Below are 13,256 nucleotides of genomic sequence, written 5' to 3' on the forward strand. Positions count from 1 at the left end.
TTTACATTCTCTCCTGGTCAACTTCAGTACTTTCCTAACTAGCCTTTCTGACTTCTGCCTTGTGTACTTCCCCCAACTCATTGCTGTTCTGTTTAAAGACCCATTCTGTTCTGTAAGATATAATACAGTGTATTGTGACTTTTTAATTTTATTTTTCATTTAACTCAGGAATAATTGACAAATAAATTGAAATTGTGATTCTTTTATTTATTTATTTATTTTTTATTTTTACCAGTGTTCAGCACAATTTTTCAGTTATTCATGGACATATACACACTCATTGTCACATTTTTTTCTCTGTGAGTTATCATAACATTTTGTGTATATTACTCTGTGCTATACAGTGTTGTCTATTCTACAATTTTGAAATCCCAGTCTATCCCTTCCCACCCTCCACCCCCCTGGTAACCACAAGTCTGTATTCTCTGTCTGTGAGTCTATTTCTGTCCTTTACTTATGCTTTGTTTTTGTTTGTTTGTTTGTTTTTGTTTAAAGCATTACTGAAGAGAAAGAAAGAGGCTGGAGGAATAACTCTCCCAGACTTCAGACAATACTATAGAGCTACAGTCATCAAGACAGCATGGTATTGGTAACAAAACAGACATATAGACCAATGGAACACAATAGAGAGCCCAGAAATGAACCCACAAACTTTTGGTCAACTCACCTTTGAGAAAGGAGGCAAGAATATACATTGGAATAAAGACAGTCTCTTCAGCAAATGGTGTTGGGAAAACTGGACAGCAGCATGTAAAACAATGAAGCTAGAACACTCCCTTACACCATATACAAAAATCAACTCAAAATGGATTAAAGACTTAAACATAAGACAAGATACAATAAACCTCCTAGAGGAAAACATAGGCAAAACATTATCTGACATACATTTAAAAAATTTTCTCCTAGAAGAAATAAAAGCAAGAATAAACAAATGGGACCTAATGAAACTTACAAGCTTCTGCACAGCAAAGGAAACCAAAAATAAAACAAGAAGAAAACCTATGGAATGGGAGAAAATTTTTGCAAGTGAAACCGACAAAGGCTTGATCTCCAGGATATATAAGCAGCTCATATGACTCAATAAGAAAAAAATAAGCAACCCAATCCAAAAATGGGCAGAATACCTAGACAAGCAATTCTCGAAGGAAGACATACAAATGATCAATATGCACATGAAAAAATGCTCAATATCACTAATTATCAGAGAAATGCAAATCAAAACTACAATGAGGTATCACCTCACACCAGTCAGAATGGCCGTCATTCAGAAATTGTGATTCTTAATACACATTAATGAGAATAACAGTTTTTAGATGCAGTTCATTTATGCAACACATCTTTCTATTTTTAGCCTCTAGGTTTCTTTAACCTTAATGCATTTTGATTTCCATTCTTTGTAATGATGAAACATTGCAGATTTAAATAAATTTACATCAGTGTTTTTATTATCTGTTAAGTTTAAAACACCATAAACAAAGCCTCTTTTTTCCCTGTCTACTTCACCTTCAAACCTCCTGCCCCTCCCCCAAAACATGCGTACACATACACACACACACACACACACACACACACACAGAGTCATCACTCTCTCTTTTTTTCTCAATTGTGTCTGCAGCATGCCATGGATATAGCAAACATATTTCTTGGTTGGTCTTTTTGTGAGTCTGAATGAGGTTCTTATGCATCTGTAAGTGATTGATTAAAAAGAAATTTTTGATTTCATAGAAAAAGTGGTAAAATGCTTTGGAAAGTCTTTCAAAATAGCATTTCTAAACTTGAAGTGGAATTTTGACATTTTGGCATTTAACATTTTAAGTTTTACCCATTTACTAAGCAATTTAATGTGTTTTTGTCACCTGGCCTTTTCTGTCTTATTCATATATTTCCAGATGGTACAAATTTCTTCCCCAAAGAAAGTTCATAATGGCAAGAATCTTAGTTATATTCTTGATTTTGTGTTCTGTAAGGTTTTATTGAACCATACAATTCTAATAGCATCTTTTTTCTTTTTTGGTGGAAATGGGAGAATAAAAAATCATTTGTATCATTATAAGTCAAATACTACTTTCTTTCAATAATTAAATATTTTAGGTAAACTGACCTATTAACAGTTTAAATTTTAATTTTTTCTTGTTCATTTCCCGCCATGAAAATCCCTAATTTTTAGCACAGTAAGCAAAATTTCCTTGGGTGACTAGATCTTAGAAATTGGAAAATGCATTTGCTCAGGCAATAAGGGCTTTACTATATCAACATATTTCTGCCATGCTTATAAAATCATTAAGCTGACACCTTTGGGAAGATTTTAATTAATTACAAAATGTCAATTAATTGATGGAGTAAAATGAACAAAGGTAACATGGAACAGATTTAGCAGTGTACGAAAGAGTTGGATATCTTCAGTCTATGCTTGATAGAAAGTTCTAATTTCCCTATCTTGAAAACAAAGGACACTGGACTTAGACATCTGTTTCCAATTTTGCTGTTAAGGAGATTTGGGCCCAGGTAGGTCACTTAACTGATGGACATCTCTTTTCTCATAAATGAAAGGACAGGATCAGAGTAGGTAATTTCTAAAATTCTTTCCAGCTCTAATATTTTATTTTCTTTGTCAAAATCTATCAGCCTCAGTGGTACATGTTGTCAAAGACTAGAGATATAGAGAATGATGATGATGATAATGATGATTTTGATAATGTCTAATATTATTGAGTGTTATATGCCTGCATTTGATTCCCTAATTGTTCTAATAGGGGAATATTACTGCCTTCCATTTTATTAATGAGAAAATTGAGGAAAAGATAATTTAACTAATATGACCAATATCATAAAGCCCTATGCCAAAGTCAATTATTTCAAATATTAAGCTTTATGGAAAGAATATTATCAGTGTTCATCAGTATCCTTTCTGTGCACAAGCAAGACTACATTATTTATCCACTTGAAGATCATTAAGGTCATGTGATTAGCTTTGTCCAATGGCCATGAGTCAAATTTACATGTATAAGTTTTGGCACAAAACATGGAAAAACCAGCAATGGCTCTGCAGGTGCCTCTTTTTCTGAGATGCCCATCAGGAGGCAGTAAGCTCCATATGATGTTGCTTCAAGATGGTGGTACTTTCCTTGTATTCTGAATCACTGAGTTGCTGGTTGTGGGACAGTTCATCTTGCTTCTTATCTGGATACAGACTTTGCTAGAGTAAATTCTAAATCTTTGTTGTTTAATCCACTGAAATTTGGATTAAATCCACACACACACATATATGAGGACATTTAGCCTATATACAAAATCAGGACATTTTCATCTTCAATGAAAATTAAGGGCATGAAGCTTTGAAAGTTTTCCATATTATCAATTATACCAGTATTTCCTGATATAATCAGCCACCTGGTAGTTAGCATTGGCTACCATGAAAACATTCTTAAGCATGAATCATTCTCTCCTGCTAGATTATCTCCTTTTTTCTCACTTCTATCTCTCTTGAAACCTCTTATTCCTTGCTCCCAAATTCTTTTTTTAGTAAATACATACCTTAACAACTCCTCTTTTTTTTTTTTTTGGAAATACTCTTTCTTTCAAGGTTGAGAAATAGTATGAAATATTTGATTTTCAATACTGACGTTTAATAGCAGTGTGATCTCATCGAAGTTATGTCTCAGTCAGATTCAATCTGAAAATGAAAACAAATATGAGTATTATGTGAAAAGGGGTTAGATATGTGATAGCACTTCCCCAAATTGTGTGTATTGCTGGGGTCATAAATTTCTAAAAGGGAGAATTGGAGGCTCATGGAAAAGACAATAACAAACCCTTTGAAGTAAAGCAGTTTGGGCTGCCCAAGTGGGTCTGCAAAGGAGACCTGGTGCAAAAGATTATGGAAAGCTGCTGTCTCCACATATCTGTTGGGTCTCAGTGGCTCTTGGTCAGCAAGATTTTCATTTGGGAAGATGATGTGGGTGTGGAGCCAAAGACAGCAAGAACTAGCTACAATCCGCATGTATCTCTTTGTTACTTGTACCTCTAAATTAACAGATTTCAGATGAGCTGCTTTATTTTCCCCTTCCAAAATTTGTAAAAAGAATTTCTTATTTGGGCCAGTTAACAAACTATCATACAGGATAGGGGATTCTTGTAAACTATTCTAGCTTAGCCAAAATGACAGTATAAAAAAATTGCTGCAAGTCAATTAATTTTCCTGTCCTTTAATTTCTTTATTTCTAAAATGTTTGATTTTACTTCAGCAACTCAGTGTCATAGTTGTTGGAATCACATGTGAATATACACTGAAAATTACAATAATGATAAAAATTATTGTTGTTTCAAAGTAATTGTGACAACATATTTTAAAATGATTTGCCTAAACACATCAATCTGTGAAAATAAATATTTAATATATTTTAAAATTAGAAGCCTCTTGAAACAGTGTGGGCTTAACTTGTCTTGTGTATATCTGCTTGTTCTATAGTCTATGATTGTAGATTTCAAATTTTTACAGTGCAGTATGCACAATTTACATAAAAACTTCAATAATCATCTGTTAACTAAATCCTTACTTGTGACTTATAAGATAATACATTAATAATTTAATGTTCACGACACATACAGACAAAGAGGTGGATAGCTTACAAATTCTATTACATGAAATTCTGAAGTTCTTGTACTACCAAGAAAATTATAAATATAGATTTGAATTTTATGTAACTGCTGCTCTTATAAAATTAGTTGGAAGGAAATTCAGTGCTTTGAGTTTTTAATAGTTATGATATTTAATACTTATTTACTTCAATTTTAGCTAATGAACAGTGGAGACCAACACACATTTAAGCTGGTAATTTCTACTTCTGGCCAGAAACACATAGGAACTGTGTATAAATAAATGCAAATGCCATTAATGTATAGATTTTTAAAGTTCTACTATATTTTTCTTTGAAATGAAGAGAACTTTCAAAATTATCTTTCTTAATCCTATCATTTGATAGATAAAAAAAGAAAATTACCCAGATAAAGTAAGAAAAATTATATAGATCATAAATAAACTTTTTGTATAAGTTACTGAACTTTTCATGTGCCTGCTTTATTTTATTATTGCTTTTTGTAATACAACTGACTACTTACACCAACCACCAATTGGTATATATTTTACCAATTGTGCACATATTTCTATGATTCAGTCATACAAATGTTGATTATGGTTTGTTCCAAATTCATTTGGATTTGCAAACCTAATCATAACTAAAACAACTGAGGAATTAGAAACTCATTTTAAGCAAAAATCAAAGGAGACCTTGCAAGATACTATCCCAATCAAACCTATGGCCCTATTGCAGAAAACAGATTTTAACAAATCTGGGCTAGGTCTTGTTATGTACATGGTATATAGACTGAGGTTCAAACCACAGTGCCTGATGTTGGGAGTATGTGGTCTTATTAAGATAGTGAAAGACATGTAGTCAGTAGTTACAGAGCAGTGCAAGTATTTGACAATGACTGTTTCATAGGAGAGGCAGTGAAGAATTCATTTCTGTGTTTTCATCAGAGACATAGAGTTCAAAACAATGACTTTGGTCCTAAACTTAGGAGATTTTATACTACAATAAATAGTAGTAAGGAGGATGTGTGGATACATTGTGTTGTGCATGTGGGGGCACACACACACATGCCTGTTGTGGGCAAAGGTATGTGTTATTGGCAGGGTTAGCTCGTTTAGCCAATACTAAAAACAAGGTGTGGGACATAGATCCCAAGTGACTTTGTGATTTTTACTATTAATAATTCTAAAGAAAAACACTGGCAAAATAAGTAAAAATTACAGAGTTTTTCTAGTTTTTAAATCCAAAATCTGTTTATTATTTCAAGCTACTGTTATTCTTAGTGAAGGGGAATAACAGTTCCTGCCTTTTACAGTGAAGGAATAAAGAGTATTCATGATGTGACTTTTCATTAAAATATAAAATTTTCCATCCTAAGTTCCTCAAAAATGAGTTATTCTACCCTGATCAGAAATGGTCCTCTGGGCATTGGCTCATATGGGATAATTTAATGGAATTTCACATTCTGTAATTGAGACTATATGTTCATCTAATGATGCCAAGCATATTTTAAAAACCCTTCAATGCTGAAGTTTCAGTCTCCTGCCATGATTGTTCATAACTCTCAGTTGATTAGTAATTCTAAATGACAATGCAAATCAAAGTGAATTTTCATATTGTGTTTACACCATTAGTGAAAATCTAATTAAATATCTAATAATTAATGCAACTCCTTCCAGGAGAGTTAATACATTACAGAATGTCAATGGGGAATATCCAGTGGGAATATTACCTTCATTGTTGTGTTTCATATTGTGAATTGAGTGAATTATAGTGTATATTATATTTTATATGCATATTTTTTAAAAACTGTGTGGGCAAGACAATCCAGTTCTTGGTACAGTAATGTAACTTTCTTTTAGTTGGACATTATTATATTGATGTCTTACACCAGGTCACCCAGTCAGCTAGCCAGTAAACATTTAGAGAGTGCCTAATACGTGACCAGCACTGTGTTAAATGTTAGTGATATAGAAAGTGTTAATATAGAGACCTTTTTCTCAAAAGGGTCTTTTCTTAAATTACTAACCATTATAATTAACTTAAGCTTCTAATTTTCAGTGGGGAACTTTTGAGTGGAATTCAGAGAAGTTTATGGTGTGTATTAGAATATCCTTTGGCATTCTATTTCCACATGAGGAGTATTTATCTTCTCCTACTTTTGGGCTTGAACTTGTAACTTGCTTTGGCCCGTAGGCTATCAGCAGATATGATGTGATGCAAGCCAAGGCTTGAAATGTGCTTATGCACTGGGCTTTCTGTCTTGTACTCTACCTCTACCATGAGGACATGCTGAGTAGACTGATTGGCCTCAAACAATTCAAAGGCACTTAAGATTAGACCTGAACTGAACCCATGTCCTGGAACTAAACCTAAGTGAGGGCATCAGAGTTCTCAGCAGAGCTGGCCCAGTGGGTCAGCAGTTTGAGTTAGAACCCCAGATGAACAATTAGTCAGTGCATAAGAATACTTAGCTTTATAAGCCTCTAAGCTTTGGGATGTTTTGTTGCAGACCCATAGCTGACAGACACAAATGAATCTGTGGTTTATAGTGATTGCAATAACAGATCTGTTTTTCTTTTTAGATCTTGTATTTAAAAATATTTACAAGAGTATAAATATGTGTTCTCTGTTTTAAGGAAACAGAGGCTTCATCATTATTTAACTATAATTTAAGAACCAAGCAACAAAGGCAGAAACAGTGAAAACATCAATGGTGTAAATATAATAATATGAATGATTCTATTCTGCCAAATGTATCCATGACAATTTCTTAAGTGATCATCAAAGTATAGGCAAATTATTCTCCTCGGAAGGCCCTGTAAGCTCCCTGTGTAGTTAACCAGTTTACATAAACATGGAAGACAGTGATGGAGTTGATTCTTGATTTAAAAAAAAAGTTCTGTCAGCGTGTTTAGGTAATTTTTTAGAGTTGTGTTTGTGTTTCATCTGAATTGGCTCAAAAAATGACAAATAGGCAACATAAATATAAAAATTCAAGGCCACTAAGAGAAAGAAATATGTGCTAGACTTAAAGCCATTAATATGCAATTGTTAACTCCTTAAAATAAAGCACACTCTTATTTTATATTATACACCTCTAGTCCTTAGAGCTATGTCTTTCATGATGTTGGTATATCATGTATGAGCAATAAATAGTATTATGTGACTCAAACAATGATCACACATAAATATATTACTAATGAAAAGTTAAATGTTTAGGGACCTTTGTATTGTTAGTCCTTGTATAAGTTACTAAATTTACTAAAACAACCTTTTCATGTACATATGTACATTAATAATAGAAAGTCATCTGGCATAAATTAACTGTATTTTCAGTGATTATAGTCACACCTCAAATCTCTGGAAGCAGTTATTTGGTACACTTTGACATGGACCTTTTAAAAACTAGATTAAATTATTAGTAACTGTAAAATCTCTGACAAGAAAATACTTCTTTCAGGACGTTATATATAAATATAAAATTGAAAGAAGGATGTACCCTCCTGTGAGAAAAGCGAATGTAAATATCCAATTGTGTGGATTAGGTGAAGCAAGGCCCTAGCGTTCACTCTACATACTTTTATAGTGGGCGTTTTTTCACCGTGACTCTTTCACCTCAGGTTGACTAAATGTGACTTGTTCACAACTCAAAATTTAAATAGTTTGAGCTCATGTACGCCTTATGAAAAAAGTGACATTCAACATTGCATATTTAACTCTTAAAGTGTAAACTGTCTCATATTTACTATCACACAAAATAACAGAACAAAAATAGGTAAATACAGTAGAAAAATATAAATCTGTAGGCAAAATTGACCTGTAAAAATAAATGGGATTATTCCAACAATGCAAATTAATTTGCCTGTATACAATAAATTAATGTAATATGGCACATTAATAGATTACAAAACTACAAGGGGAAAAGCAATTGATCATTTCAGAAGATGCAGAGAAAATACGTGATTAAAGTCCAATACTGGTCCTAATAAAAAGCTCTTAGAAAATAAGAAATGAAAGAACTTCTTTATTCTGACAAAGAATACCTAAAAAAAAAAAACAACAAAGTAAACTATTGTGATGAATACAAAAAAGGTAAAAACATTAACTTCAAAATTAGAAACAAGTTAACAATAACCTCTATGACCTCTTCCATTCATCATTGTAAGGGAGGTACTTAAGACCTTAGTAAGAAACAGAATCAAGTGTATTATTTACTAGAATCTGAATGAAATAATCTAAACTGTTTATGTTAAAAAAATCAAAAAGATAGGTATAAAAAGAGTAGTTTTCAGAGACTAAGTATCAGGTGTATTTCTATGCCTAGAAACAAAATGTTAGAAATGCAATAAACAGATACAATTTTAACCACAGAAAAATATGAAGAAAAGAAATTCACCAAATAAAAGTCTTGCATGCCATCCGAAAAAAAAAAATTATGACTGTGTGGAAATGCATTAAAGATACAAAAGTAACTGGATAAATATAGCTTCTTCATGAATATGGAAAGCCAATATCTTAACCATATAAAATCTTACCAAAGTGATCCAGATTTAATCTCTATGATTAAATTCTGGCAGAGGTTTGAATGGTACTCAACAAACTTACTCTAAAATTTATATGGAAAAAGACACAGCCAATAATAGTCAAGTTATTCTTGAAGAAAATTAGGTGAGTGTAAATTCCAGCCATAAATATTAGCCAGTAACACTTAGCAGAAAAGATAGAAAAACACACAAATATGAAACTTTAAGTTTAAACTTTAAACTTTAAGTACAAGAGATGTGGTGTTGGGGCAAGGAATAGCGACTTTATTTGGAAAGCTGGCAGACCGAGAGGATGGCCGACTAATGTCTTGGAGAACCATCCAGATCCAGTCACAATACAGGCTTCTTTTATACAAAACAAAAACAAAAACAAAAAACAAAAAACAAACAACAAAAACAAGGGAGGGTGTATGGTTGGTTGTTGCAAACTTCTTGCTGTAGAAATTCTTTGTTCTTGCAGCTGTCCATGTGGGTCAGTTCATGGTGTCCCTGTAAACCTCCAACAAACAAGTGTTATTCTCTATTCTGCAGCTTCTTATCTTTATGTGAGTGCAGAGCTAGCAAGACTAAGCCTAGGAAACAGGACACAGTGGTCAAAACTAAAGGAACAGATCTAATATAGAGTCAGATTTGTTCTCCTCTATTACATTAACTTCAGAAAATTATAATATCCTTATAAATTAAAGGTGTACACACACGAACTCCAGCAATTTTTTTCCTAAGTTACCTTCAACCTTCTGCATGTGTTCTGTGTTCACCAAGATAAATATACAAGTATGTTCATAACATCATTGCTTATAGTAATCAAACATTGTAAATAACTCAAATATCCACTTTTTGGAAAATGGATTAATGGAGTAATTTCTAAGTTGCATTCTAAAAATTTAAGTTTTATAAAAACTAATAATTCTAAATATAAAAATTGTAGTAAAGTGAATGTTTCAGGGGAAATTGAACAAAAATATAACATTTAATAAATATAAATGGCAACTTAAACTAAATGATATCATTTTATTGATATATATGTGTGTTCAAGAAATTATAAAGAAAAGCAGGAGAATGCATTTTAAAATCTCAGGATACCTCCATAGTGAAGAAAGAGAGGTAAATAGGATAAAAATAAAAGCACATTAGGGGCTTTAATAATAAAGTACATGCTTTAGTTAATTTCAAAAAGAAGGTTCATAAATTTCAGTTAGCCAGACAATTATCCACTTTTGTTGTTTAAATTTTATCTTAGTTATTTTTGTGAAAATAGTACAACTTTAGCCTTATGAAATTTGTGGACACTTCCTTTCTGACTTACTACATAGTTACTTTTTGTCAATTTTATATGTACCTTTAAAAATATATATTCTGTGAGGTGTACAAATTGTTAGACAAAAGTTGGAAACTCTATAAGAAAATCCTCTCTATAACTTTTTTGTCTAATTAATCTACAAAGTTTCAAGGGATTTGTTTGTTTTTATTACTGTAAATCCTCTCACTTTAATTTTGAGTTTCTCAATATCCCGACATTCTTTTTTATCAGTCTACCCTATATCAACATATATGAGAGGACCAAGACCCTGATGCCACAATCATTCTTCCCAGAGGAAGCCCATGTCCTGGGATCTATAAGACCCAGCAGCATATATAAATATATATTTATCTACACTGGCACATTATAATCACTCATAATTACCTTTGGACTCACTCTTGGTGTTGAATACTCTATATGTCTGGACAAGTGTACAATGGTATTTATCCACTATTACAGTACCACACACAATTGTTTCACTGCCCTAAAAATCCTCTGTGCTTTACCTAATCAATCTTCCCTTTCTCATAACACTTAGCAATTTTTCATCTTTTTATTATCTCCATAGTATTGTTTTTTCCAGAATATCATGAGGTTGGAACCTTATAATACATAGCCTTTGTAGATTGGCTTCTTTCACTTATCATTATACATTTAAGGATCTATATTATCTTTCTATGGCTTAATAGCTCATTTCTTTTCAGCACTGAATAATAATCCATTGTCTGATTGTACTATGGTTTATCCATTCTCCTACTGAAGGATATTTTTGTTGCTTCCATGTTTTGATAATTACAAACAAACCTGATGTAAATATCCTTGTGTAGGTTTTCATGTGGACATAGTTTTCAGCTCCTTTATGTAAACTGCAAAGAGTTGACTTGAAGGATTTTATGGTAAGAGCACATTTAGTTTTGTAAGAAACTGCCAAACTATCTTCCAAACTGTTTTAATCATTTTGTATTTCCATCAGCAATAAATAAGAGTTCATGTTGTTCTACATCTTGGCAGGATGTTTGGTGTTGTCAGTGTTCTAGATTTGGTTAGTCTAATAGGTATGTAGTAGTAACTTCTTGTTTTAATTTGTAGTTTCCTAATGATATATAATGCTGAACATATTTTCATATGTTTGCTTACTATCTGTTATCTTCTTTGGTGAGGTGTCTGCTCAGGTAAATTGCTCATTTTTTAAATCAGGTTGTTTAATGTTCTATTGTTGAGCTTTTTAGAATTCTTTGTATATTTTGGCTAATAGTCTTTTATCAGATATATTTTTTGCAAATACATCCTCCCAATCTGTGGCATGTCTTATCATCCTTTTGACAATGTATTTTGCAAAGAAAACAAATTGTAATTTTTTTAAAAGTTCAGCTTTGAAATTATTCCTTTCGTTGATCATGCCTTTGGTGCTTTATCAAAAAGAAAAGTGAACAAAGTCAAAATATGGACTAGATAATCCTTTAAATAACAGAACCAAATTTCCAAAGATGGAGCAAAATACCATAATGTACCTATAATATAAAAACCAGTTAAAATGACTAGTTTCTTGATATAAAGTAGAAAATACATAAAAATATATAATTAGAAAAAATTTAACTACAGAATAATAACTATCAGGAAAAAACAACAAACAGGTTGTTTTTTATATAATATTGGCAAAACTGGATTAAAGAAGACAGCTTCTTGAAATTTATGTTTTGTAGAAAAGTCATCCTGAATTTTATATTCTAGAAATAGCCAAAATATTATACAAGTATGAAATAAATGAAGTTATCTTCAGTGATATAAAGAATGAGGTGTTTAATGCCTGAAAAACACATCTGAAGGAAAAACAAAAGAAAGTCACACAAAAAAATGAAAATAAATGAACAAAGTTTTATGTGGAAAACAAAATAGACAGTCATAAATAAATTAGTCAATAATACATATGGATAAGCCTAAATTGAGTCAATTTTCCTATTAAAAGACATTAAAATGCATAGATTCTCAGATATTTGGGGGGAATCTCTATGATATTTGCAAGAGGAACACTTAAACATGCTACAAAAATTATTGAAAATAAAATATGGAAAAAAAAACACCAGAAAGAAATACCTATTACTATAAAAAGTAGTTATATCAGTTTTAGATTTAAGCAACATAAAAGAGCAAGGGTAAATATATTGGAAATGTCATGTTTTATTTCTCAGTTTGGGTGGTAGAGTAATGGATATATATTTTATAATCATAACCTGTATGTATCAAATGTTTCATAATTTAGAAATGCAAATAAAGTAATATAATCAAATCTTACTGTAATGTAACAAATAATTAAACTTTTTTTGCATGTAATTCCTGGGTATTAGTTATGTGTGTGTATGTTATATATATGAATGTTTTTGTCCTAGAATCAAATTATGCACACAATTTTGCTCTATGAACATTAGACATTCTATATTGAGAATCCCTTATGGTTTTAAAAGACTTTAAATATAATTAATAACAAAGTAAATTTTTATTTGTGAAAACCATAAGAAATATAATTACTCAGCTTTACTGATGCTGTTACATTGTTTTTAATGCTTCACACTGGCATTTTTCTATTAAAATAACCATTCTAATATCTCTTTATTTATGCATTTGAAACGACTTTAACTTTGTAATTAAATTCTCAAAAATCTTTAGTGAATAATATAGGTTATGAAATTTAGAGACAGAAAAAATATTACTCACAAGCCCATAATTAACTAAATTTAATCTTTGATATAGAGACTTCCAGAACGGAATCATTAAAAATATACTCAACATTGTAATCATAAACTTTGCACAGAAATTTTA

At 31.5% G+C, this 13,256-nt stretch overlaps 1 long non-coding RNA gene across 1 annotated transcript in view; it reads right to left on the minus strand.

Moving 5' to 3' along the window:
• Positions 1 to 13,256, minus strand: part of LOC141576186 (uncharacterized) — a 54,587-nt gene that overhangs the window by 13,405 nt on the left and 27,926 nt on the right. Inside the window, exon 2 of the long non-coding RNA XR_012504440.1 lies at positions 3,535 to 3,673. This is a non-coding gene — a long non-coding RNA (uncharacterized LOC141576186). The remainder of the gene's footprint in view (positions 1 to 3,534; positions 3,674 to 13,256) is intronic.

This window comes from Camelus bactrianus, chromosome 36 (assembly GCF_048773025.1).
Source record: "Camelus bactrianus isolate YW-2024 breed Bactrian camel chromosome 36, ASM4877302v1, whole genome shotgun sequence".
Classification (NCBI taxonomy): Eukaryota; Metazoa; Chordata; class Mammalia; order Artiodactyla; family Camelidae; genus Camelus; species Camelus bactrianus.